This window comes from Sturnira hondurensis, unplaced genomic scaffold, assembly GCF_014824575.4.
Source record: "Sturnira hondurensis isolate 20B ecotype Veracruz unplaced genomic scaffold, ASM1482457v3 Scaffold0020184, whole genome shotgun sequence".
NCBI classification, from domain to species: domain Eukaryota; kingdom Metazoa; phylum Chordata; class Mammalia; order Chiroptera; family Phyllostomidae; genus Sturnira; species Sturnira hondurensis.
The window spans coordinates 1,350,840-1,377,923 of NW_028092815.1; positions in this window are offsets into that span (position 1 = coordinate 1,350,840).

The window sequence follows — 27,084 nt, forward strand, 5'->3', positions numbered from 1 at the left end:
ATGGAAAAAATGAGTTATTCAGTAATTCTTAGACATGCTGTTTTTGAAATATACTTTTGTTCTCCCTGTGTCTACTCAAACCAATCTTCAAAGATAATCCATGAAAACCAAATTTAAAAAGAAGCAGATTTGATAAATTTCCACTAATTTTTTAAAATTTATTTTAGATCCATATTGGCATGGCCTCTCATGTACTGCTCACTATCCAATAAAACATTGCCTTCCATTGCAGTCAGCTCATGCTGAAATTCTCACTGTGTTCAAAGTAAAATAATAAGCACTTTGTATCTATTATTTTATTTAATCTGTCCAATAACCCTATGAAGGATTAGCATGTGGAAACATCTGAAGCCAAGAGAAAGCATGATCAGTTTGGGAAACTGACAGCAATTCTGTATTGCTTTTAGCACTGAGATTATGGGGTTGGGGAGGTGCAAGGTGGGCAGTGGGAGAAGCTGCAGTTAAGCAGTTCTATTTTGTAGTTCTTGTGTACCATGTCCAGGAGTCTGGGAATTATTTCCAAAGTCACAGAATACCACTGGTGGTACCCCTATTAGATGTGTGCTTCTTAGAGAGAGCTCTGAAATAAAAGTGGAGAATGGATTTGAAGGGTCACAAAACTGGAGGAAGAAATCAGTTAGGGCAACCCATAATTTAAGTAAATCATAATGGTGGCCTGAACAAGTGTGGTAGGACCACAAAGGCAGACAATATTTTGGAAGTTGAGAAGCACAATAGTATAGTAAGCCAAAGAGACCTGAAATAAAAATATCTCTGCCATTTATTACAGTGACCTTAAGGCATTTAGGCAACTTTGCTAAATCTGTTTTCCAATTTGAAGAAGGGAGATAACAAGAGTGGCTATGTCACAGAATTCTTGAAAAGATTATGAGATAATGCAATATATCCATGTCCTAATCCCCAGAACCTGTAAATATTTTACCTCTTATAGTAAAATAGATTTTTCAGATGTGGTGACAGTTAAGGACCCTGAGATAGAAAAATTATCCTTTTAAAATTATTTAATTTTTTAAAAAGTAAAATTTTTCAATTACAGTTTCCATTCAATATAACTTTGTATTAGTTTCAGGTGTAAAGTATAGTTGTTAGACAATCATATATGGTACTTTACAAGGTATTCATGCCACTATTTCCAGTATTCAAATGACATTGGATTTGCAGATACTGTACCTACCTTACATCCCAAGAATAAATCCCACTTGTTCATGATATATGATATTTTTAATATATTGCTAAATTTAGTTTCCTAATATTTTGTTGAAGACTTTAGCAGAGACATTGGCCTATAATTTTCTTTTTTTGTAGTATATTTATTGGGTTTTTGAAATAGAAAAATTCTGACCTTGTAAAATGGATTTGAAAATCTTTTCTCTTCTTGAATTTTTGAAATAGTTTGAGAAGGACAGGTATTGGTTTTCCTCTGAATGTTTGGTAAAATTCACCTGTGAAGCCATCTGGGCCAGGACTTTTGTTTGTTGGAAGGTTTTGATTACTGTTTCAATTTCACTTGTTGCAATAGGTCTATTTAGATTTTTTGTTTCTTTCTGATGCAGATTTGGAAGATTGTATGGTTCTAAGAATTTATCCATTTCTTCAAGGTTGTTCAATTTATCGGTATATAGCTATATGTATATTTTTATAATCCTTTGTATTTTGTTATGTCAGCTGTTGGTTCTCTTCTTTAATTTCTGATTTTATTTATATGGCTCCTATCTCTTTTGTTCTTGATGAGTCTTATGAAAGGTTTATCAATCGCTTTATATTTTCAGGAAAAAGATCTTGGTTTCATTGATCTTTTGTATTGGGTTTCAGAACTTTATTTTGTTTATTTCTGTGCTGATCTTTATTAATTTCTTTCTTTACTCACTATGGGCTTTCTTTGTTGTTCTCTGCCTTTAGTTTATTTAAGTATAAAGTTAGAATGTTTATTTGATTTTTATCTCTAAGTATATTTTATTAATTATGCTATTACAGTTCTCCCAATTTTTTCTCCCCTTTATTTCCCTTCTACCCTGCACCTCCCATCCTCCAGCATTCCCCACTTCCTTAGTTCATGTCTATGGTTGTACACATAATTTCTTTGGCTTCTCTATTTCCGATACTATTCTTAGCCTCCCTTGTCTATTTTATGCCAAGCAATTATGCTTCTTATTCCCTGTACCTTTTCCCCTCTATCTCCCCTACCTCCTCCCTATTGATAAACCCTCCCTGAGATATCCATTTCTGTGATTCTGTTCCTGTTCTAGTTGTTTGCTTAGTTTTTATTTTTTTTTTAGGTTTAGATGTTGATAATTGTGAGTTTGTTGTCATTTTACTGTTTACAGTTTTTCATTTTCTATTTCTTAGATAAGTCCCTCTAACATTTCATATAACAAAGGCTTGGTGATGATGAACTACTTCAACTTGACCTTATCTGGGAAGCACTTTATCTGTCCCTCCATTCTAAATGATAGCTTTGCTGGATAGAGTAATCTTGAATGTAGGTAGGTCTTTGGATTTCATGACTTGGAATACTTCTTCCCAGCCCCTTCTTGTCTATAAGGTCTCTTTTGAGAAATCAGCTGATAGTCTTATGGGCACTTCTTCGTATGTAACTCTCTCCTCTTGCTGCTTTTAAGATTCTCTCCTCTTTAATCTTGGGTAACTTAATTATAATGTGTCTTGGTGTGTTTCTTGTTGGATACAATTTCTTTTGGTCTCTCTGAGCTTCCTGGATGTATATTTCCTTCAACAGATTGGGGAAGTTTTCCTTCATTAGTTGTTCAAATAAGTTTTCACTTTATTGCTCTTCCTCTTCTCCTCTGGCACCCCTATGATTCAGATGCTGTAATGTTTAAAGTTGTCCCAGAGTTTCCTGAGCCTCTCCTCATTTAAAAAAAATTCTTGTTTCTTCATTCTGTTCTAGTTGGATGTTTGATCTGTTCTTTCATTTGGGCCATATTTCTCTGTCTCGCTGCACATGTTATTATAAGGGATCTCCGCCCCTTATAATAACAGGGTGGGGCAACCCTCTTTGCTGAATTGTGGTGGTCTGTGAGGGAGGGATCAGAGAGGGAACAATGGTGCTAACTCGTGCCACTCCGGCCCCATTTCCCATCATTTCCCTCTCTTCAAAAAGTGAATCATGCCCTTTCAGGTGCTGATTCCCAGGTGGGTGGGTTTGTTTACATTCTAGGGTTCTTTGGGTCTCTCCAGTGAATTCCCCTGTTGGATTTTACAGCTAGAGGTTTGGAGTCTTTAGTTGCCTGGTCAGCCAGCCCCAGGCTTGCCTGTGTGGTGAGTCCTTTCCTCCTGCTGCCTGTTTCCATGCCCCCTACTGGTCTGGATGACTGTTTCTTTGACCCCTTACTTGTCATAGTTCCATGCAGTTTGATTTTCTGGCAATTCTGGTTATTTATTGTGTTTGTATTGATTGTTATCCCTTTTTTGGTTTTCTGAGGAAAAGAAGAATTTCTACCCACAGTTCCTTCTTGGCTGGTACTCCCTGATTTGTATTTGTTTTTTGAGTTAGGCCTGAAGTTATATCTTAGGACTGCTTTCACTGTGTTTCATAGATTTTGGGCTTCTCTGTTTTCATCTTCATATTTCTCAAGGTATCTTTTGATTTATTCCTTGATTTCATTCACTGTTTCAATTCACTGTTTAGCAATGTGTTATTCAGCATCCATGTGTTTGTACTTTATTTTTTTCTTATAACTGCCTTTTTTCATGCCATTCTGGTTACAGGGGATGCTTGATATGATTTCAATATTCTTAAATTTACTGAGACTTGTTTTGTGTCCTAATATGTAGTCTATTTTAGAAAGTCTGTGCACTTGAAAAGAATGTGTATTCTGCTTCTTTTGGGTTAAATTTTATGAAGCTATCAATTAATTTCACCCCCTCTAGTGTGTCATCTAAGGCCATAGTTTCCTTGTTGATTTTCTGTTGGAAAATCTGTTCCATTTTCAATGGAACATTTATCCATCGAGGTCAATATGGTATTAATATTCCCTACTATCATGATATTTCTGTCAATATCTTTAGGTTCTGAGATATTGGTTGCAGAAATGTTTCCAAGTGTTATGTCTTCTTGTTGGATTGATTGATTATGTAGTATCCTTTTCATAGCCTTTGTTTTAAATTCTGTTTTGTTTAAGTATTACTACCCTAGCTTTCTTTTATGTCCATTTGCATGAAATATCATTTTCCATCCCTTTATCTTTAGTCTGGCTGTATCTTTCATTTTGAGGAGGGTCTCTTGTAGACAGCATATATATGGTTCTTGTTCTCTTATCCAAATAGGTGCCTTATACCTTTTGAGTTGAGCATTTAAACCATGTACATTTACAGTGATTATTTTTAGTTATGCATTTATTGTCATTTATTCTTAATTACTATGTTTCTCCTTTATTTTCTTTCTTCTTCTTAAAGAATACACTTTTATAATCTTTGTAATACTGGTTTGGTGGTAATGAACCTCTTTAATTATTTATTGTCTGGGAACCTCTTTATTTTTTCTTCAATTTTAATGAGCGTTGCTAGGTAAAATATTCTTGGTCCTTGCTCTTCATCACTTTGAATATTACTTGCCATTCCTTTGTAGTCTGAAATATTGTTTTTTGATAAATAAGCTAACAGACTATTGGAAGCTACCTTTTAGGTAACTAACTTTCTCTTTATTTCTGCCTTTAATATATTTTTCTGTCTTATCATTTGCCATTTTAATTACAGTATGACTTGGTGTGGTCTTGTCTTCTTTTGGGACTCTCTGTACTTCATGGACTTGTGTGTTTTTCTCTTTACCATATTAAGAAAGTTTTCAGTCATTATTTCCTCAAATGGGTCTCAATTCCTTTTTGACTTTCTTCATTGTTTGCTATCACTATAATGTGGATGTAGTTATGATTCATGTTTTTCAACTTGTTCCTTAAACTATCCACATTAAAGTTTTTTAGCTGTTCTGATTGGATGTTTTCTGTTACCTTTTATTCCAGATTACTGATTCTGTCTTCTGCTTTATCTAATCATTGTTGATTTATTCTATTGTATTTAATTAATTAATTTTGTTCACACCATTGAAGGTGTCCCTATTATTTCTCCTTGACCCCCTCCTCCCAGCCCCTGCTCCTCATACTTTTGGTTATCACCACACAGTTGTCTGTGTTTATAGATTATATGTATATGTTCTTTGGTCACTCCCTTAACCTCTTCTAACCAGTCCCTTGCTCCACTTTTCACCTTTGACAGCCATCAGTCTGTTCCATGTTTCCATGCCTTTGTTTCTATTTTGTTAATCAGTTTATTTTGTTCATTAGATTTCACATATAAATAAACCATAGTATTTGTCTTTCTCTCACTGGCTTATTTCAGTTAACATAATAATCTCCAGTTCCATCCAGGCTGTCATAAAAGTAAGATTCCTTTTTTTTATGGCAATAAAGAACTTCATTGTGTAGATATACCACAGCTGTTTTATCCACTCATTTACTGATGGGCATTTGGGCTGTTTCCAGATTTTGGCTATTGTAAATAATGCTGCTGTGAACATAGGCATTCATAGTTTCTTTCAAATTAGTGTTTCAGGGTTCTTAGGGTATACTCCCAGCAGTATAATTGCTAGGTTGAAAAGCACTTCCATTTTTAGTTTTTTGAGGAAATTCCATACAGTTTTTCACAGTGGCTGCACCAGTCTGCATTCCCACCAATGGTGCACTAGAGTTTCCTTTTCTCCACAGCCTTGGCAGCACTTGCTGTTTGTTGATTTGTATATGATGGCCATTCTGACAGGTATGAAATAGTGTATCATTGTGGTTTTAATTTGCATCTTTCTGATAGCTAGTGATGCTGAGCATCCTTTCATGTGTCTATGGGTCCTCTCTATGTCCTCCTTGGAGAAGTGTCTGTTCAGGTCCTTTGCCCATGTTTTAATTGGATAATTTGTCTTCCTGCAATGGAGTTGTGTGAGTTCTTTATATATTTTGGAGATCAAACCCTTTCCCAATGTATCACTGGCAAATATACTTTTCCATACAGATGGTCCCCTTTTCATTTTGCTGATGTTTTCTTCAGCTGTGCAGAAGCTTTTTGATTTGATGTAGTCCCATTTGTTTATTCTTTTCTTTATACTCCTTGCTCTGGGGGACACATATCAGTGAAAATATTGCTGCATGGAATATCTGAGATTTTCTTTCCTATGTTCTCCTCTAGTACTTTTATGATGTCACAACTTATATTTAAGTCTTTTTATCCATATTGAATTTATTTTTTGTATGGTGTAAGTTAGTGATTGAGTTTCATTTTTTTTCATGTAGCTGTCCAGATCTCCCAACACCATTTATTGAAGAGGCTATTTTTATTCCATTTTATGCTCCTGCTCCTTATGTCCAATGTTAATTGACCATAGAGACATGGATTTACTTCTGGGCTCTCTCTCCTGTTCCATTGATCTATGTGTCTGTTCTTAAGCCATTACCAGACTGTTTTGATTACAGTGACCTTGTAATGTAGTTTGATATCAAGTATTATGATTCTTCCTACTTTGTTCTTCTTTCTCAAAATTTATAAGGCCTTTTGGGTGCATTTATGGATACATATCAGAGACATTGAAATAAAGAACAAACTGACAGTAACCAGAGGAAAGGGTGCCAGGCAATAATGGGGGAGAGAAGGGTAAGGGTCATCAAGGGACATGTATAAAGGATCCATGTACAAAGCCAATGGAGGTAGGATTGAAAGTGGGAGGTGGAGGTGGTTGAAGTAGGAGAGAGTGGTGGGGAGAAAATGGAAACAACTTTACTTGAACAACAGTTTAAAAAAGATTATCTAAATTAAAAAAATGTTTGTTCTATATCTGTGAAATATGTCATTGGTATTTTAATAGAGACTGTGTTGAATCTATAACTTGCTTTGTGTAGTGTAGACATTTTGATGATGTTAATTCTTCAAATCCACATGGTATATGATTCCATTTATTTTTGTCTTCCTTAAATTTTTTCTTTAGTGTTGTGTAGTTTTATGAGAATAGGTCTTTTACCTCCTTGGTTAGGTTTATTTCTTAGTATTTTATTTTACTTGTTGTTATAGCAAATAGAATTTTTTGTTCTAATTTCTGTTTTTGATATTTCATTGTTAGTGTACAAAAAATGCCTTCAATTGATGAGTACTGACTTTATATCCCACTGTTTTGCCAAATTCACTTATTAGATTGAGTACTTTTTTGGTGGAGACTATAGGGTTTTCTAGGTACCCTATCATATCATTTGCAGACCGTGACAGTTTTACTTCTCCCTTTCCAATTTGGATGCCTTTTATTTCTTTTTCTTGTCTGATCATTGTGGCTAAAATTTCCAATACTATATTGAATAGAATTGGTGAAATTGGACATCCTTGTCTTATTCCTGATCTTAGGGGAAAGCATTTAGTTTTTGCCTCTTCAGTATGATATTGTCTGTAGGCCTCTCATATATGGCCTTTATTATGTTGAAGAATGCTGCCTCTACTCCCACCTTGTTGAATATTTTTATAATAAATGAGTGCTGTAAATTATCATATGCTTTTCCCGCATGTATTGATATGATCATATAATTTTTGTCTTTCCTTTTCTTTATGTGATGTACTACACTTATTGATTTGCAAGTATCGTACCATCCTTGCATCCCTGGGGTGAATCTGGGATGAATCTCACTTAGTCATAATGTGTGATCTTTTTTTGTGTGTGTGTATGATCTTTTTAATGTATTGCTGGATGTGGTTTGCCAATATTTTGTTGAGAATTGTAGCATCTATATTCATTAGCAATATTGGCTTGCCATTTTCTTTCTTTTATCTTTATCTAGTTTTGGGATTAAGATGATGCTGGCCTCATAAAAAGTCTTTGGGCCTCTTCTCTCTTTTTGGATTTTTTGGAATAGTTTGATCTCTATACTTATAGGGGTTAGCTCTTCCTTAAATGTTTTGTAAAATTCTCACGTGGAACTGTCTAGTCCAGGGCTTTTGTGTGCCCAGCATGTTTTTGATTACTACTTCAATTTTATTAGCTGTTATCTACCTCTCCAGACATTTTGCTTCTTCTTGATTCAATTTTGGAAGTTTATATTTTTCTAGAAATTTGTCCATTTCACTCAGGTTTTCAAAGTTTTTTGCATATGGTTCATTGTAGTAATTTCTTACAATCCTTTGTATTTCTGTGGTATCAGTTGTAATCTCTCCTCTTTCATTTCTGATTGTGTTTATTTGGGACCTTTCTCTTTTTTTCTTGATGCACTTGTCAATTTTGTTTATCTTTTCAAAGAACCAGCTCCTGGATTTATTGACCTTTTGAATGGTGCTTTTAGTCTTTTACTTTTGCGTTAATCTTGGTTATTTCCTTCCCCCTACTCTCTCTGGGCTTTGTTTGTTGGTGTCCCACCAGTTCTTGTAGATATACGGTTAAGTTGTTTATTTCAAATGTTTCTATATTTTTTAGGTAAGCTTATGTTGCTCTGAAGTTGCCTCTAAGAACTACCTTTGTTGTGTCCCATTGGTTTTGAACTGTTGCGGGTTCATATTCATTTGTTTCCAAAATTTTTTAATTTCTTCCTTGGTCTCATCATTAATCCATTCATTGCTTAAGAACATGCTATTCATTCTCCATGAATCTGAATGCTTTTGAGTTTTTTCCCTTGAGGTGTGTTTCTAATTTCAAGCCCTTGTGGTCTAAGAAAATGTTTTATATGATTTCAGTTTTTTTGAATTGTGAGGCTTGTTTTGTGTCCTATCATGTGGTGTATCTTTGAAAATGTTCCATGTGCATTTGAAAAGAATGTGTATTTTACTTCTTTGGGATGAAACATTCTGTATTTGTCAATAAAGGCCATTTGATCTAGTATGTTGTTCAATGCCACAATATCCTTGTTGCTATTTCATTTGGAAGATCTATCCATTGTTGACAGTGTGGTGTTATAATCCCCTACTATAAGCATGCTGCTGTCTACATCTTTCTTGAAGTCCTCCAAGATTTTCCTTATATATTTGGGTGTTCCTATGCAGGCAATAGTTTTTCAATGTTTATGTCTTCTTGATGGATTCTTCTCTTGGGCATTATGAAGTGTCCTGTTTCTTTTTTTATGTCCTCGGTTTTGAAGCCTATTTTGTCTATAAAAATATTGCTTCCCTGGATTTTTTTCCTGTACATTTGCTTGGAATATATTGTTCCAACTCTTCACTTTCAGTCTGTGTAGGTCTTTTGTTCTGAGGTGGGTCTTTTGTAGGCAGCATATGTGTGGGTCATGTTTTTTATCCATTCAGCTACCCTATGTCTTTTGATTGGAGCATTAACCCATTTACATTTAATGTTATTTTAATAGTTACTTATTCATTGCCATATTTTCCCTTTGCACCTGTGTTCCTCTCTCTGTCACTGTTTTACCTCTCCCTCTTCAAGCAGTCCCCTTAGCATCTCTTGCAATGTTTCTTTGGTGGAGGTGTATTTTTTTAGCCTTCTTCTGTCTGGGAAACTCCTTATTTCACCTTCCATTTTAAATGAGACACCTGCTGGCTACAGTAGTCTTGGCTGCAGGTCTTTGCTTTTCATTACTTGGAATATTTCTTGCCATTCTCTTCTGGCTTATAGTGTTTCTGTTGAGAAGTCAGCTGCTACCCTTATGGGAACTCCCTTGTATATTACTTCCTCTTTCTCCAATGCTGTCTTTAAGATTCTCTATTTGTCTTTGAATTTTGCCATTTATTTATGATTTGTCTTTGAGTTGGCCCCTTTGGGTTCATTTTGATTGGAACACTCTGTACTTCTTGGAGTTGTGTGATTTTTTTTGTCTTCAAATTAGGGAACTTTTCTGTCATTGCTTAAAAAAAGTTTTCTATCTCTTGCTCTTCTTTTTCTCCTTCTAGTATTCCTATTATATGGATATTATTACATTTCATGTTGTTCTGGAGTTCCCTTAACCCCTCCTCCTTTTTTATCCCTTTTGAGTTTTTTTTTTTCTTTTCTTACTCTTATTGGGAATTTTTTTCTACCTTGTTCTTTAGCTCACTGATTTGATCCTCTGCTTCATTTAGCCTGCTTTTGATTACTTCTGTGTTCTTCAATTTAGAAATTGTATTATTTATTTCCTCTTGGCTCTTGCTGATACTTTCTATGTTCTTTTTCATGCTAATGTAGTTCACAGTAAGTTCCTTGTAGTTTCCCACAATTTTTTTGTAATTCTCACTGAGCTCATTGAGCTTTCTTATAACCATTGTTTTTGAACTCAGTGTTTGATAGTTTGCTTGCCTTTCTTTCATTTAGCACTCTTTCTGGGGATTCCTCCTTTCCTTTTTATTGAGAATTGTTCTTTGTCTTCCCATTTTGGGGAGACTCTTCTTGTATGCTTCTGCTTCTTAAATTTATTTGTTTTGACTCCCTGCGTTTGTGGTGTGAACTTCTATGGTAGGAACCACTTGTGTGATTCAGTGACACATTCTCTTTGATCTCCTGAACTTGATGCTCTTGGAGTGCCCTTTATGTCATTTATATTGGCTCTCAGGATGTAATTGGGTTTTGATTGTTGTTGGGTCATTCTCTGGTGGGCCCTTCCATCCTGCTGGTTAACTGAAGGTCACTCCATCCACCATGTCTTGTATGCTCCCACCTATTTTGAAGGTGCTGCCAGAACAAAAACCCCACAAAACCAAGGAAACAAACCCACACCTGAAAAAATTACTCCCACCTGCAATCCCACTATCAATAGCAAATGAACCAGTATTAATAAGGGTGTAAAGAGATTAGGACCATTATAAGAAAGGAGAGTGAATATGAGAAGATCTACTGAAAGAAAAATGATTTTGAGAGAATAGAGGGAGGAGCACTAAAAAGAGTAGGGAATCAGAGTGATGCAGAAGGAGGAAGAAAATTTACATTATAAATAAAAAAGGGAATGAAGAAATCAGAATGGAATAAAGGAAGGGAAGTATATCGTATTAGGTTTAAACAAAAAATAAAATAAAAAGCAAGAGAAAGAGGGGGGAAGTAAATAAATAATAAAAAATAAGAACCAAATGGAGAGCAAGATCTACCACAGCACTATCAATAAAAAATGAACTTAAATTAATACACTTATGATCGGAATAAGAGTGAAAAAAAGAAAGAAAGAAAACCTTAAGATATGTGTGGAGGAAAGGAAAGTGATTTTGAGATGATAGAAGGAGAGATAATATTAGCCTGCTCAGACTAAATCAGGGAAAAGTTAAAATTTGAGAGAGAAAGAAAAAAGGAAAAGGAAAAAAAAAAAAGGTCTGTATGAAGGAAAAAAAGAAAAAAACAGGCTAAGACAGGCAGGATTAAAATTTTACATGAAAAAAAGAGTAGGAGAGGGGAATGCTAAAATTTGAGGTTTGAAATACAAAATTAGTGAAGATCTAGAGTAAAAATGCAACAACTATCCTATCTACAATCAACGAACAAAGGCTACTAAAGATGGAGAGAGGACACAGGTAATTTAAATGTGGAAAAAAATGTGAAATGATCATTGACAAGAAAATTTATTTTTGAGAGGCTGTATGGGGGAGAAATATTAAATGTTTAGAATTGAAACAAGTTGTATGAAGAGAGAAAACAAAATTTTAAATGAAAATAATAAGAGGAAGGAAGAAGGTAAAATGGGATATGGGAAGGGAAGGGCAAAATATGTAAATTGAAATAACTCTAGTATTAAATCTAGTGACTGAATGTGCACTAACTTGAAGGACAAGAAATGGATGTTAAAAAGCTGTGTAGGAAAGAAAATATTGCAAATCTTGAAGAACACTTCAGTGGCTTTCATCTTGGTAGAATCTAGTATTTAACACTGTTTTTTGTTTTTTTTTTTAAATTTCTGGATCCACTTCTGGCATTGTCAAATGGTGACCCTGTCTGGCCTTAGCCAGCCTGTTCAAGACTTCTGGTGACCTACTGTCTATGGCTGACTCCCTCAGTTGTTAATCTGGTCACTCTGTACTCAACAGTCAGGCTTAAGTACACAGGGCAGGGCAGAATCCCTCCTCAGGTCAGGGCTATGGTTTCCTCTCAGGCTGCTGCTTCTTGGAGGTGAGTGGTCTGCTTGAGCAGGATGTCTGCTGCCATGTGGGGCATGATTCAGCACTGGGTCTTTTTGGCTATTCTCACAGTTGTCTCCTGAAAGCCTCCATCCTGCATCTTTCCTCATGTGTCTTTAGTCTACTCTGGCCCCTGCCCTTTGCCGGAGCCCCAGGTAAGTGGCTGTGAGGGAAACTATGCATTGGCCCTTCACATGGCTACTTGAGTCTCCAGCCATCCTCTCTGATAGAGAGAAACCCTGCTGCTTTTTCCCATGGGATGTTATCTGTGTATTTTTCAGGCTCTGATGCCCTAAAATGGGGATTCCAGCTTAGGGATTAGACCCCACACTTCTCAGGGGGGTCCAATCAGCCACTTAAATATTCCTCTAGTGCTTCACCTGCCACCTGTAGGCACCCATCCAGCCCTTTCATGTCTCCACCGCACTCCCTATCAGTCAGGTTGTGCTGACGCTGGTTCTTTTCTCTGTCCGTGGTTATAAGGCTTCTCTCTTGCTGTTGTTCAGTTGCTTGTTCTGGGTAATTTCTACACAGTTTAGTTGTAATTCCAGATTAGTCCTGGAAGGAGGTTAGTGTAACTTCCACTCACTCTTCCATTATCTTGGATCATCTCCTTTGCCAATTTTTTATATTGGGTTGTTTGTCTTCCTGGTGTGGAGTTGTATAAGTTCCTTACAGATTTTGGAGATTAGCCTCTTGTCTGATGTGTCATTGGTGATTGTGTTTTTCTTACATGGGGTTCCTTTTCATTTTGGCAACCCCACAGGCGCCCCGGGGGCTCCCGTCTCCCCCCCTGCTGGACCCCGAGGGCGAGGGGGGGGTTCCTTTTCATTTTGATGATGGTTTCTTTTGCTTTGTAGAAACTTTTTAGTTTGATGTAGCCCCATTTGTTTATTTTTCCTGTATTTTCATTGCCCTAGAAAGCATATTGGTGAAAATATTGCTTCAGGAAGTTTCTGAGATTTTATTGCCTATTTTTCCCCCTTGGATTTACCCCATCTTATATTCTTGCCTCCTTTGTTTAATATGATTAACCATATAGACACGAGCTGATTTCTGGGCTCTCTGTTCTGTTCCAATTATTTATATGCCTGTTCTAGTGCCAGTGCCAGGCTCTTTTGATTACAATGGGCTTATATTGATAGAGTATTTTGATATCAAGTATTGTGATTCTTTCAACTTTCTTCTTTCTTAAGATTTCTGAGGCTATTCAGGGCCTTTTTGGCTTTATTGTAGTCTTCATTTCAGATATTTTATTCTTTATTTATGACTTTCTTAATAGTTTCCATTCCTCTTTCCATACTTTCTATTTCCTTGTTCAGTACTCATTGAGTTCTTCCATTCTTCTTCTAAGTCCTTGAGCATCCTTATAGCCATTGTTTTGAAATTTTTATTTGGTAGATTGCTTGCCTCCATTTTATTTATATCTTTATCTCAGTATTTCTCTGCTGTTCTTTCATTTGGGTCATGTTAGTTTGTTTCCCCATTTTGGCTGCCTCTCTGTATTTTTTCCTCTGTGTTAGTTTGATCTGTTATGTCTCTCAATCTTGTTATGGTAGCTTTATGTGGTAGGGGTCCTGTGAGGCTCAGTAGTGCATTCTCCCTGATCACTCAAACAAGTTGCTCTAGGAATGTCCTTTCTGTGAGTTTGTGAGCCCTCCTTTTGTAATTAAGTTTTGCCTGCTCTTGGCCCATTTGTATGTAGGATTTGAACCTTTGAGTGGCTGACTTTGAGGATAAAGCCTAATCACATGAGCTGTGGTCTGGGTGCTTATCATACAAAGCTGATTTCACCCCAGCAGGATCTTGTGCCTGCCAATACCTTCATTTGGATGTTCTGCTCATGAAGCTAATTGAGTATTGTTTTGATGTTATCTGAAGCCCACTATAAGATGTATTGTTTCTTAATGTATGACCCATGGACATTAGGAAGGACTCTGATGCAGGCCAGTTTTCTAAGCTGCCTGTGACTCCTCCTGGGCAACTGCTTTGGAGATTCAAAGCAATGCAGGTTCCTGAGGGGCCTGGGTGTTTATAGGGAGGGCCAAGATGTGCACTAAGGCTGGCTTCCACTAGCACAGAGCCTGGGAAAAGGTCAAGAAAATGCAAGACACCCAAGATCTGCCCCTGTCTGCCATTGCCTACTGGCTGCCTGTTATGCTAGGTCCCTAGAAGACCTTTGCAGTGTCTGAGTAGCATGAGGTAGGACCTCAGTGAGTTACCAGGATGAGTGGTGATTTTTATATTGATACAAATTTAAATTTTGTGCTAGTTCTGTGTCTGAGGCCACTCAGCAAAAGTCCCAGGACACACAAAGGAGAGTTGCCACCTTCTGGGTACCCACAGAACTTTTGGTAGAACAGAGCCTCAGGGAATCATCAGCATGAGACCAGCAGAGTTTATCAGGCCCAAATACACAAAATTTGGCCATGTGAAGGGAGGGCCTTATGCAGGAACAATGGCATTGGTTGGGCAGATGAGGAAGAAATGGTCCCTGGCCTACAGACACTCAGCTTAGTATTTCCTGAATTCTGCTCAGATTTCCCTGAGAGCCTTCATGGGGCTCCTGGGAGTTGAGGGGCAGACTAGTATGTCTCTGCAGGGTACATGTTTCAGTGTGTCTTGTAGGAAGTGGGGAAGACCCTCAGCCCAGTGTCACACAATTTAGTCTCTGATACTCCCTGATTATACCTGGACCTCTAAACTACAGGCCCACACAGCTGACTCCTCTGCAGGCATGAGCTTGGCAGGGCAAGGAACAGGGTGTTGGGATTATGGGGCTATTGCTTCCCTCCTGCTGATGCCATATGGATGGGAGTGCCTGGCCCAAGAAAGATGGGAGGTATGAGTGAGGGACTCGACACTGAGGTACTGGCAGCTGGCCCTTTATCTCTCTTCCCAGAGACACATAACCTGGTCCCCCTTTGCCTGACTCTGACCTGCTTGTGCCTGGAGCCCAGGGTGAGTGACTACAAACAAGATTTTGTGCACTGGTTCTTTTGTAGGGCTGCTGGGTTCCCAGCAGACTCCTATCTCTCCCTGGCAGACAGATACCCTGTTGATTTTCATAGCTAGGTGTTATGTGGGTCCTTGTCCCAACCCTGGTGCTCTGGGCTGGATCACTGGGCATGGGCGTGAGACCCCATGCTCCTCAGGGTGGACCTTCATAGCTGAATTATCCTTCCAGATTTTCAGCTGGTTGTGGTCCAGGTTTTTCTGCATCTCCTTCCTTTCTATCAGTCTTGTATCTTCTGTAAGTCATTGATTATGAAACTTCTATTCAGCTAGTCTTTAGTTGGTTATTTAAGTTGATTGATGTATATTTCAGTTGTGATTCCAATTTGGTCCTGGGAAGAAGTGAACGTAACTTCCACTTACTCTTGGACCCTCTTTGGGGAGATTATTCTTGATCCAAGTGACCTCAATCTAATTAACCAAGTCCCTATAAGTGGAGAACTTTTCCTGGCTGTGGTCAGAAAGAGACAAAAAGATGAAGATGGATCAGAATGATGTTATATTGGTAGCTTTGAATATGGAGTCAAGGAATATGAGTAGCTTTAAGAAGCTGGAAAAGGCCAATAATGGGATTTTTCCCCAGAGCTTTCAGAAAGTGTCACAACCATGCCAACACTTTGATTTTACTTTAGTAAGGCTTGTGTTGGATTTCTAACCTTTAGAACTAAAATAAATTTGTGCTACATTAAACCTTCAATAGTAATTTGTTACCACAGAAATAGAATACTCCTGCACATGTAGAAGGGCACAGCCTAGTCCTGCATATAGCAGGCATTAAGTATATCAAGTCAATCCAACATAATGACTCTTTAGGTGTGGGGGTGAGAAAGAATAAAGAATCAAACAGAATGCTGCAAAATCTGTGCTGTTTTCATGTTTTAATTTGAAAAATATTGCTTTAGAAATCTGAGAGATGTTCACTAGGTGGTTGGATATAGGTTCTGGACCTTGGAAAAGTGGTCTGGGCTGCAGTTTCCCATTTTAGAGTTATCATCACATTGTGAATGACATAACTTTAATTCATCATAACAATAGACTATGGAGGGAAAAATCCCTCTTCTGTCTCTGGTTCCTCAACATGACCTCCAGGGCCTTAGACCCTGGATTAGCTAAACCCACAAGGGCAATACCTATATCCTGGTCAGTAATTTTTCATTGAAACTATTGTCAAATGTGGCCATTTCTCCAGAGGGAAATTGGATGTTACTCCCCCTTTTTTTTTTTTTTTGAAGCAACCAAATTGAAACAAGTAGAGTTATTTCATATGCGAGAAGCAGTGCTGGGTCATGGATTCTTTCACTAACTGAATGGGATTGATAATGGTTACTATGATAATTTTTAAGGTATTGAACTTTAAACTATCAGCAACCTCAGCCATGAGGTGATGTTGTTTCCCCCCCCACTTCTTTCTGCATTGTCTTGGGTGTCAAAATACTTCTGTAACCCCCATAAGTAATTACTGTCATGAGGATTTCATAGCTCACCATCTCTAAACTTCAGCAACAACTGAGTGACAGATAAAAACAGTCATATCTTCATACTGACATATTTCAGACTCAGAAAAACCACTGTTGCTGTAAAGCACAAATTACAAAGCACAGCTGTACATTCCAACCACAAAATCATGGACACAAGCTCCAATTCAGTGCTGTGACAGAATTACTTGTTGAAGAAGACCATTCACTAAGGCCTCTGGGGCTTGTGTCCATTCAAAGTCCCTCACAGGAAGAAACACCGTGCTACAATCACAAGAGCTGTCATTTTCTGGAGGTCTGCTATGTGCTTCACCCTGTGCTGGGACACAGTTCATGCGAGATTCCTCTCACTGCAGCTTAGTAAGAATGGGGCTATTATTTTGAATTTTAGTTGGAATAATGAAGTCTTAGAAAATTTCACTAAATTGCCAAACACATAAAATCACATAGCCTAAATTTAAAATTATTTTCATCTGTTTCCAAAATAAGCATTCTTCCTAATATACATGTTAGTAATGTTTGTAAAAGGATTAAGGACAAACTTGAGAAAACAGTACCTTCTGGTGCTCCAGTCCAACCCATAGGTGTTTGTGGGAATATCATCACCAATTTTCTCCTTCCTAGGGTTGCTTATTTATTCTTTAATTTAGGCCGATATTTGTTTTGTTTTATTTATTTTAATTTTAAAGACTTTATTCATTTATTTTTAGAGAGGGGAGAAGGGAGGGAGAATGAAAGAGAAAGAAACATCAATGTGGGAGAGAAACATGAATTAGTTGCCTATCATACCTACCCTGTCTGAGGACTGAACCTTCAATACAGGCATGTGCCTTTACAGGGAGTTAGAATCAAACCAGTGATCTTTCACTGCAGAATGATGCCCAACCAACTGAGCCACACTGGTCAGGGCCTGGGCAGGTTTTACTGAATGCTGACTGTGCCAGGCACTGTGCTAGTTGAGGAAGATGTGTCTGTTATCTTCAAGGAGCTTATTTTCAAATAGGACATAAAGATAAGTAAACTGACAGGTACTCTATGCAGGGGTGAGTGTCAGGATGAAAGGACCTGGATGGAGAACTGTAAGATCCTCTTCATCTTCATGTTGCCTGTCTTTTCCCAGAGAGGCTAGTTCTAGATTGATTGTGGTCCTTCATCTGCATGTAAGAGTTCTCTTGGAATCACAAATATAAAAATGCATAGATGCATAGTCACTCAGTTTACACTGCCTTCCACTTCAGCCAACAATGAGTTCCCTGCTCTGAAAGTCAAGGGATGGCTACCTCTCCCTATCCATGGTAAAATGATCAGAAGGAATACCTGTTGTAACAGGCAATATTACTCTGAAGTGAGGAACAAGCCTGCACAGGTCTATCATCTCCCACAGGCTCAGGGCACATATTTGAATCATGAGTGGAGCCTCACTGGCCCCTCAGGACAGTCCCTTCAGAGTCTCAGAACTGGACCTTTTAGGGCAGCGTTCTCATACCCTCTACGTACTTTGCCTTTCAAGGCTTCAGCACTTTAAAGCATCCAGAATACAGCAAGTGCTGTTTGCTAGAACAAAGTCAGGCTTCTTTATGTTGGCACCTGGACTTCTCACTCTCTGAAACCTTGACATTTGTTCCTATTCTCAGCTACACTTCAACCAACTACCTTGTATTTTAAAGTCATTCATTACCTTTACTTCTTGTGCCCCACCTGCGTGTATACCTATGCACTGCATTGCCTTAGCCTCTCAGTCTCAATTTGACTGACACCCACAGGATCTCTGAGTATCAATAACTGCAAAAATGTGGCAGCTGGTGGATGCGACAGTCCCACATTTGAGTGCAGATAAACTGAGAGAAACTGGGGAGCAAGACAGACCACACAACAAGGGGTCCAGCATGGGGAAGTAAAGTCTCAAAACCTCTGACTATAATAACCTGTTGGGAATTGTGGCAGCAGGAGAAACTCCTAGCCTCACAGAAGAGTTTGTTGGAGAGACCTCCAGGGTCCTAGAATGTATGCAAGCCCACCCACTTGGGAATCAGCACCAGAAGGGCCCAATTTGCTTGTGGGTAGCGGTGGAAGTGACAGAAAGCTGAGAGCTGAGCAGGCAGCAGTTTTCCCTCTCTGACCCCTCCCTCACATACAGCAACACAAAGCCCCACCTTTGTGACAACCTAAAGCTCCACCCCCTTACAATGTAACAGGCACACTGATACAAAGAAACATGGCTCAAATAAAAGAACAGATCAAAACTCCAAAGGGGGATAGGATTGCGGTGGGAGGTGTGGGGGAAAGAGATGGGAAGAAAATAGAGACAGCTGTACTTGAACCACAATAAAAAAATGTGGGCAAAAATGAGTTTAAAAAAACTCCAGAAAAGAAACTAAGCAATGAGGAGATAGCCAACTTATCAGATGTAGAGTTCAAAACACTGGTGATCAGGATCCTCACAGAATTTGGTTGAGTGGTTGCAAAATAGAGGCAAACATGATGGCTATGGGAAGTGAAAAAAAAATAGGGAACCAACAGGTGAAGGAAAGAAAACCAGGACTCAAATCAATGATTTGGAACAGAACAAAGAAATAAACATTCAACCAGAACAGAATGAAGAAACAAGAATTCAAAAAATGAGGAGGGGCTTAAGAACCTCTGAGACAACTTTAAACATTCCAACATCTGAGTCATAGGGGTTACAGAAAGAGAAGAGGAAGAGCAAGAAATTGAAAACTTATTTGAAAAAATAATGAAGAAGAGCTTCCCCAATCCAGCAAAGGAAGTAGACTTCCAGGAAGTCCAGGAAGCTCACAAGAGTCCCAAAGAAGTTGGACTCAAGGAGGAGGAACACATCAAGACATGTCATGATTATGTTAGCCAAGATTAAAGATAAGGAGAGAATTTTAAAAGCAGCAAGACAAAAGGAGAGAGTTACCTACAAAGGAGTTTCCATAAGACTATCAGCTGATTTCTCAAAAGAAAACTTGCAGGCAAGAAGGGGCTGGAAACAAGTATTCAAAGTCATGAAAGGCAAGGACCTATATCCAAAATTACTCTATTGAGCAAAGCTATCATTTAGAATGGGAGGGCAGGTAAAGTGCTTCCTGGATAAGGGCAAGTTAAAAGAGTTCATCATTGCCAAGCCCTCATTATATGAAATGTTAAAGGGACTTATCTAGGAAAAAGAAGGTCAAAACTATGAACAGTAAAATGACAACAAATTAACAACTCTTAACAACTGAACCTAAAAACAAACAAACAAACAAAAAACAGGAGCAAACTAAGCAAACAACTAGAACAGGAACAGAATCACAGAAATGGAGATCACATGGAGGGTTATCAGTAGGGAGGGGGAAGGGAAGAATGAACAGAAAGGTACAGGGAATAAAAGAAGCATAAATGCCACACACAAAATAGACAAAGGGAGGTTAAGCATAGAATAAGAAATAGAGAAGCCAAATAACTTATATATATGACCCATGGACATGAACTAAGTGGAGGGGGATGCTGGTGGGATGGAGTGTGCTGAGCAGATGGGGATAAAGAGAAGAAAAAAATTGGTCAACTATAATAGCATAATCAATAAAATATACTTAAGAACCCTGATTTTGATCTCTTTTTGCTTCTCCTGTAAGCTATGGTTAGCTTTTGTGTCTTTATTTTTGCTAAATATTGCTTTCATTTGAGAGCCTTCAATGAAATATGGAATATTTACTGATCCCAGCCTGCATTTGAGCTTTCTATCTGTCTACTGTGCAGCACATAGCCTGTTAATGGCTCGCTGCCTCCAACCCTCCCTGCTTCCATGTGAGCTTCTTCATGCCTGAAATACTTCATTCATTTATTTCCATTAAAAAATTCTCTCATTGGTCTGGCTAACTCATATGCATACTTTAAGTCCCAGTCAAAAGTTTTCATTACTGAGGTACGCTCTGCTTGCCCTTTCGCAGGCCCCCATTGTTAAGCTCTGTGTGTAGCCTGCATGTAGCATCTCACTACACTCTATGACAGTCATTCCCTGACATGTTTCCCACTAGTCTAAAAGTGTTATGAAGGCAGAATCTTTGCCTCTTCATCTGTTTATCTCAAACACCCAAGCACAATGGCTGGAATTATAATGGATGCCCTATCATTGTTTCTTAGATAAAGAGATCAGTATTAGCTCCACTTTATGTTTTGAAAACAGAATTCTCCAGTGGTTGCAAGACAATACTGAATGTGTCACCAAGATGCCAATTTCTGATATAAAACCCTTAGAAAGAAAAAGGTTTTACCAGGCAGACAAATTAAAGAGGTCATTAAAGGAAAGGAAATGTCACAGACATGTCCAGATCTAGAGGGGAGTCTGGTGTGCATTAACAGATGGGGGAGTTGTAGCAAATGACAGGTCCTGATGAGTCCTGGATGCTGTACTAAAGATTTCAGATCTCACACTGGAGTCAGCGCAGATGCCATTGGCCATTTAAAGTTCATAAGCGATAAAGAGACAAGGGACGTGGTTAGATACAATTGGTGCATAGCTTCGGGGTTGTTTCTTTGCTTTAAAAAACAGGCAGTGTAGCTCTGTGTAGGTTTTCTGGAAAGTGGTTCCAAGCAGAAATGGTCTTGATGTATGCTAGCCTCCTGGAGGATAGGGCTGTCCAGAGAGAGCCCCATGCAGGCACTTTATCCCCTTGGCTCAGCCAGAAACACACTGGCCGCTGGAGGTCGCTCTTGCACCATACACGTGCATACAAAGTGCCATGCCACCTTTGCCAAGTTGGCTCATGCAAAGGGTGAATCCAACATCCCCTGGGCAGGTTGGAAATTCCCCAGGGCAGACATCTTTCTGTCCCCATTGGTGACTGACTTGGTGATCTGACAGTGTAGCTGAGAAATAGCTGGGTCTGAGGCAAGAAGGAGAGAGGCTGAAAGATGGAGTAATCAAATACGGGGAATTTTGTGTTGTTTGGATTCCATTATCCTGTGTCTGGTGTGGGAGAGGCTGGATGCCCCTTTTGGTCAAGGTGACTTTTTTCCTGCTGCATTCTGGTTTGAATCTGGTTGCTGTTAGGGAAGGTTATTACTATCCAATGGGTCCGAAGAGGTCAGAGGATACAAAAAGAATTCAGCATCTCAGTTCCATCCTGGCAGAGGCCTGGAGATTGGAGGAGGCCCTCCTGACCTGCCGGGTGGTGGCAACAGAACAGCTAGGTAGAGAAAAGTGGAAACTGAGGCCTGCTCCTTACATGCACTCGCATACAGAGGGACTGTACCCAGGGCCAGGCTTCACTGAGGCACTCAGGAAAACCACAGAGAAGGGAAGGAACTGTTACTTCTTGTGAGAAACTCTATGGACATGCCTTTGGACATATTTTTTTCACTCAGTTCTCATAATGTATGTTTGCAGTGGGTATTACTTTGATCGTTCATTGTTTGATGAGATTAAGGTTTAGAAATATTTGTCTCCTGAAATTCAGAGAACAAAGGTGCTAAACAACTACCTGTGGGCTACTTCTGAGAACTTATCCAAGCTTGAGAACTTAGTTTGAATACTGTGTTACAGGTACCATACTGTTTCCTAGAAGACATGGTCAGTAAAACTATAGCCAGAATCTGTGGCTATATAGTTTTGATACTAATTCACTTCAACATTGGTTGAGAGTAACTTTTGGTAGGAGTTGAGTAACTTTCTAAAAGGTGATTATTTGTTTATAACTAAATAGACCCGAACATTTCTATAGACATTAACTAATTTGATTCTCATAATACAGATCTTACACTGTTTCTGTAAATTAAGAATCTGAGACTGTAAGAATTTGATTTTCTAAGATCACATAGTTAGTGATCCAGATGGGGTTGAAATTTAGATCTTTGTATTCCTAATGCAACACTCTGCACGACATTGTAATGATACTTGTAGGTAAGTCTTGGATGGTAGTAAGATATCGTATCATAGCCTAATGAACAATAAGTCACAAGTTATGTGACACAACATTTTATTTTTAGAGGTGAAGACACTTCAATGCAAAAAACGTTGTTATTTGCTCAGGTTCATACAGCTGTGGAATAAAAATGTCTTCCTAAGTTAGAGATCTCAGATTTAGCAAACAAAAGTACAGGGTTCTTGGTAATAATGAAATATCCTCATACTAAAATATTATTCATTGTTTATCTGAAATTCAAAATTAACTTTACATCCTGTATTTTACCTGGCAATGCTATTCCATGTCCAAATAGGCAAAGCCAAGCTTGCTATTCTTTCAGACATCTTTTAATTTGTAAATAAAAATATTCTGAGTAGAACATCTTAGAAAACCTAAAAAAACTAGAAAGACTTTTATAACTTTTTTAAGAAAAGATTTTATTTATTTATTTTTAGAGAGGTGGGGAGGGAGGGGGGGAGAAAGAAAGGGAGAGAAATATCAATGTGTGGTTGTCTCTTGTGCTCCCACTACTGGGGACCTGGCCCACAACCCAGACATGTGACCTGACAGGGAATTGAACCAGTGACCCTTTGGTTTGTAGGCCAGTGCTCAATTCAATGAGTCACACCAGCCAGGGTGACTTTCTATGATTTTATACTGGCTCTGCCAACCACAACCTCCCTGAGCTTACCTTGCTCTACCGTATCACCAATTGGTTTCATTTTTAAGGACATTCTAAGAAAAAGCAATTGCAAAGCAGTTTGAAAATACAAAGGTTTTACAACAGTTTTGAAGAAATCGGCTCAGTCAATCATATCAAGTACACAAAGGGAAACCACATCAAGGAAAGAAATCCATAAGAAGCACTGAGTAGAAAACCACAGCTAAGTACACCTTTAACCACAGTTCAGAAAGAAGACAGCTATGTAGGAAAATCAACTCTGCTTTGTACTCCAAGAGTAATTACTGAGTTTATTCTTCTTACTCACTTTATATCTAGGTATTTGAACATTCTAAAACTAAGCAAACAACTAGAACAGGAACAGAATCACAGAAATGGAGCTCACATGGAGGGTTATCAGTAGAGAGGGGGAAGGGAAGAATGAACAAAAAGGTACAGGGAATCAAAGAAGCATAAATGCCACACACAAAATAGACAGAGGGAGGTTAAGCATAGAATAAGAAATAGAGAAGGCAAATAACTTATATGTATGACCCATAATTTATTTTATGACCCATAAAATATTTATGTATATTTAAATATAAATATACATAAAATCAATATATTTTATTGATTACGCTATCGCAGTTTCACGTGTCCCCTCTTTATTCCCCTCTGCCCTGCATACTTCCTCCAACCCTCATTCAACACACCCTCACCCTTTAGTTCATGTCCATGGGTTGCACATATACGTTCTTTGGCTTTTACATTTCCTACACTATGCTTAACCTACCACTGTCTATTTTCTACCTACCATCTATGCTACTTGTTCTCTGTACCTTTTCCCCCTCTCTCCTCCTCCCACTCTCCCACTGATAACCCTCCGTGCGATCTCCATTTCTGTGGTTCTGTTCCTGTTCTAGTAGTTTGCTTAATTTGCTTTTGTTTTTGTTTTAGGTGTGGTTGTTAATAACTGTGAGTGTGCTATCATTTTCCTGTTCATATGTTTTATCTTTTTTTCTTAGATAAATCCCTTTAACATTTCATATAATAACGGCTTGGTGAGGATGAGCTCCTTTAGCTTGACCTTATCTGAGAAGCACTTTATTTGCCCTTTCATTCTAAATGAAAGCTTTGCTGGATAAAGTAATCTTGGATGTGGGTCCTTGCCTTTCAACTTTGAATACTTCTTTCCAGCCCCTCCTTGACTGTAAGGTTTCTTTTGAGAAATCGGCTGATAGTCTTATGGGAACTCCTTTGTAGGTAGCCCTCTCCTTTCCTCTTCCTGCTTTTCAGAGTCTCTCCTTCTTATTAATCTTGGGTAATGTGATTATGATGTGCCTTGGTGTGCACTTCCTTGGGTCTAACTTTGCAACTCTCTGAGCTTCCTGGCCTTCCTGGAAGTCTATTTCCTTTGCCAGATTGGGGAAGTTTATCACTCAGTTTTCATAAAGCATGTTTGCCGTGGGTATTATTTTTAACAATGAAAGGAAGTTATCTTTCATTAATTTTTCAAATAAGTTTTCAATTTCTTGCTCTTCCTCTTCTCCTTCTGGCACCCCTATGATCTGATGTTGGAACATTTAAAGTTGTCCTGGAGGTTCCTAAGCCTCTCCTCATTTTTTAAAAAAATTCTTATTTCTTCATTCTGGTCTGATTGAATGCTTATTTCTCCCTTCTGGTCCAAATCATTTATTTATTTGAGTCCCAGTTTTCTTCTCTTCACTGTTGGTTCCCTGTACATTTTCCTTTGTTTCACTTTTTATAACCTTCATGTTTTCCTTTATTTTGCAACCATAATCAACCAGTTCTATGAGCACCCTGATTACCAGTGTTTTGAACTGTGCATCTGATAGGTTGACTATCTCTTCATCACTTAGTTGTAATTTTTTCTAGAGCTTTGATTTGTTCTTTCATTTGGGTCATGTTTTTTTGTCTCAGTATGCTGGTTAGGTAGTAAAGGATGGAGCCCTAGGTATTCACCAGGGTGGGGCAACACTGTGGTTTGGTGGTGTAGGTTAGGAAGGGTTATTGTTCCCAGAAAGGGAACAATACTGCTTGTTTAGCTCTCTTCCAGCTTTCAGTTACTACTGCCACTACCCAAAAGCAAATCAGGCCATTCTGATTCTGATCGCTGGGTGGGTGGGTTTGTGTACATTCTAGGACCCTGTGGATCTCTCCAGCAAATTCTCCTGTGAGGCTATGAGTTTCTCCTGCCACCACAACCCCCAGGTTTTTTCAGTCAGAGGTCTTGAGGCTTTATTTCCCCATACTGACACCCTGGGTTGTGCAGTCTATCTCGCTCTCTAGTTGTTTCTCCCAGTTTATCTGCACCCAAAGGCGGGACTGCCTGCTCCACCAGCCACCACCTTGCCCAGTTCACTAGCTGCCACCTTGCTACAAGTCATCTCTGCCCAGCTGCCCTCTCTGTCCATCCTACCAGTCTGGATGAATGTTTCTTCTTTACCTCCTTGGTTGTAAGACTTCCATATAGTTAAATTCTCTGTCAGTTCTGGTTGTTTTTTATTTTTAAATTTGTTGTTGCCCTTCTTTTGGTTGTGTGAGGAGGCACAGTGTATCTACCTATGCCTCCATCTTGGCTGGATGTCTGTATTTGGACATTTTTTTATTGATAGACTTTATGTTATTAAAAACAACAATGATAAATAGTAATAATAATTTGAGCTGACTAAGTGCAAGGATGCTAACTTTTTGGGGGAGTAATAAAAGGTAAATGGGTCAAATATATAGTGACAGAAGGTGACCCAAGTCTGGGAGGCAGGCATACAATGCAGTATACATATCATGCATCATAGAAATGTACCACTTGCTAACTAATGTAATCTCAATTGATTCAATAAAAATAAATTATTAAGTAACCATATAACTATTATTATCTTTATGCTATAATTTAAAATTTATTATTACATATTTTGCATAACATTAAATGGACTTTCATAGAAAAAAATTATTTCTAAATTAATATTGGCAAAATAAAAAATTGTAACTGAAACAATGAAAACAAAGCACACTAAAATTACTTAAATGGGTCATACTGAAGAGAATTGAGGTAAATATTGCAAAGATAAATCATTTATTAAAAGATCTGTTAAGAAAATTTTGTTTTTGGTCCATCTAGATTGAAAGTTTCTGTCCTCCCCAAGATTATTGTGTTGAAATCTAATTCTCAGTGTGATGGTATTTGGAGGATGGGCCTTTGGGAAGTAATTAGGCCATAAGATATAATCCTGAGGAATGGGATTAGTGCCCTGGTAAGAGACACTAGAGGGCTCTCTTATTGCTTCATCCAGGTGAGAACAATACTCTATGAGCCAGGAAACAGGCTCTTACCAGACGCCAAACCTGCCAGTGACTTGACCCTGGATAATCAGTGTTCAGAACCATGAGAAAAGAACGTCAGTTGTTCACATGCCTCCCAGTCTACAGTTTTCTGTTACAGCAGCGGGAGCAGACCAAAGATATTTGTCATTCTGGTCATGTTAATAGACAACTACCCAGCTTTTACATTCTCTCCTCTTCAAGCATCAAAACCTTTATAGATTTGAAATTAAAAAATTGAGACAAAATATTTTTCACTCAAGTGTCTCAGAAGTTTGGCTTCTCAGATGGTTGATAATGACAAATATCAAATTACCCCTGGCAATAAATTTAGCTTTGTAAAACAATTTGTTCTCCTGTCACCATTTTTATAATATTTTTTTAAAAATATTTTCTTTTCAAAGATGCAGAGCTATTCTGTTCCTAGTTATTAGGGTTATTACCTATCCAACAAAAGGATCCAAATGTGAATAAAGTTCAAAGGCCAATATATTTTATAAATGTATTTATTTTTATTTTTTTAATTGTTCAAGTACAGTTTTCTGTCTTTTTCCCCCACCCTAGCCCAACCCCCTAGCACTCCTCACCTTCATCTCGTTTCTACCCCCTCCCCCATTATTGTCCACATGTCCTT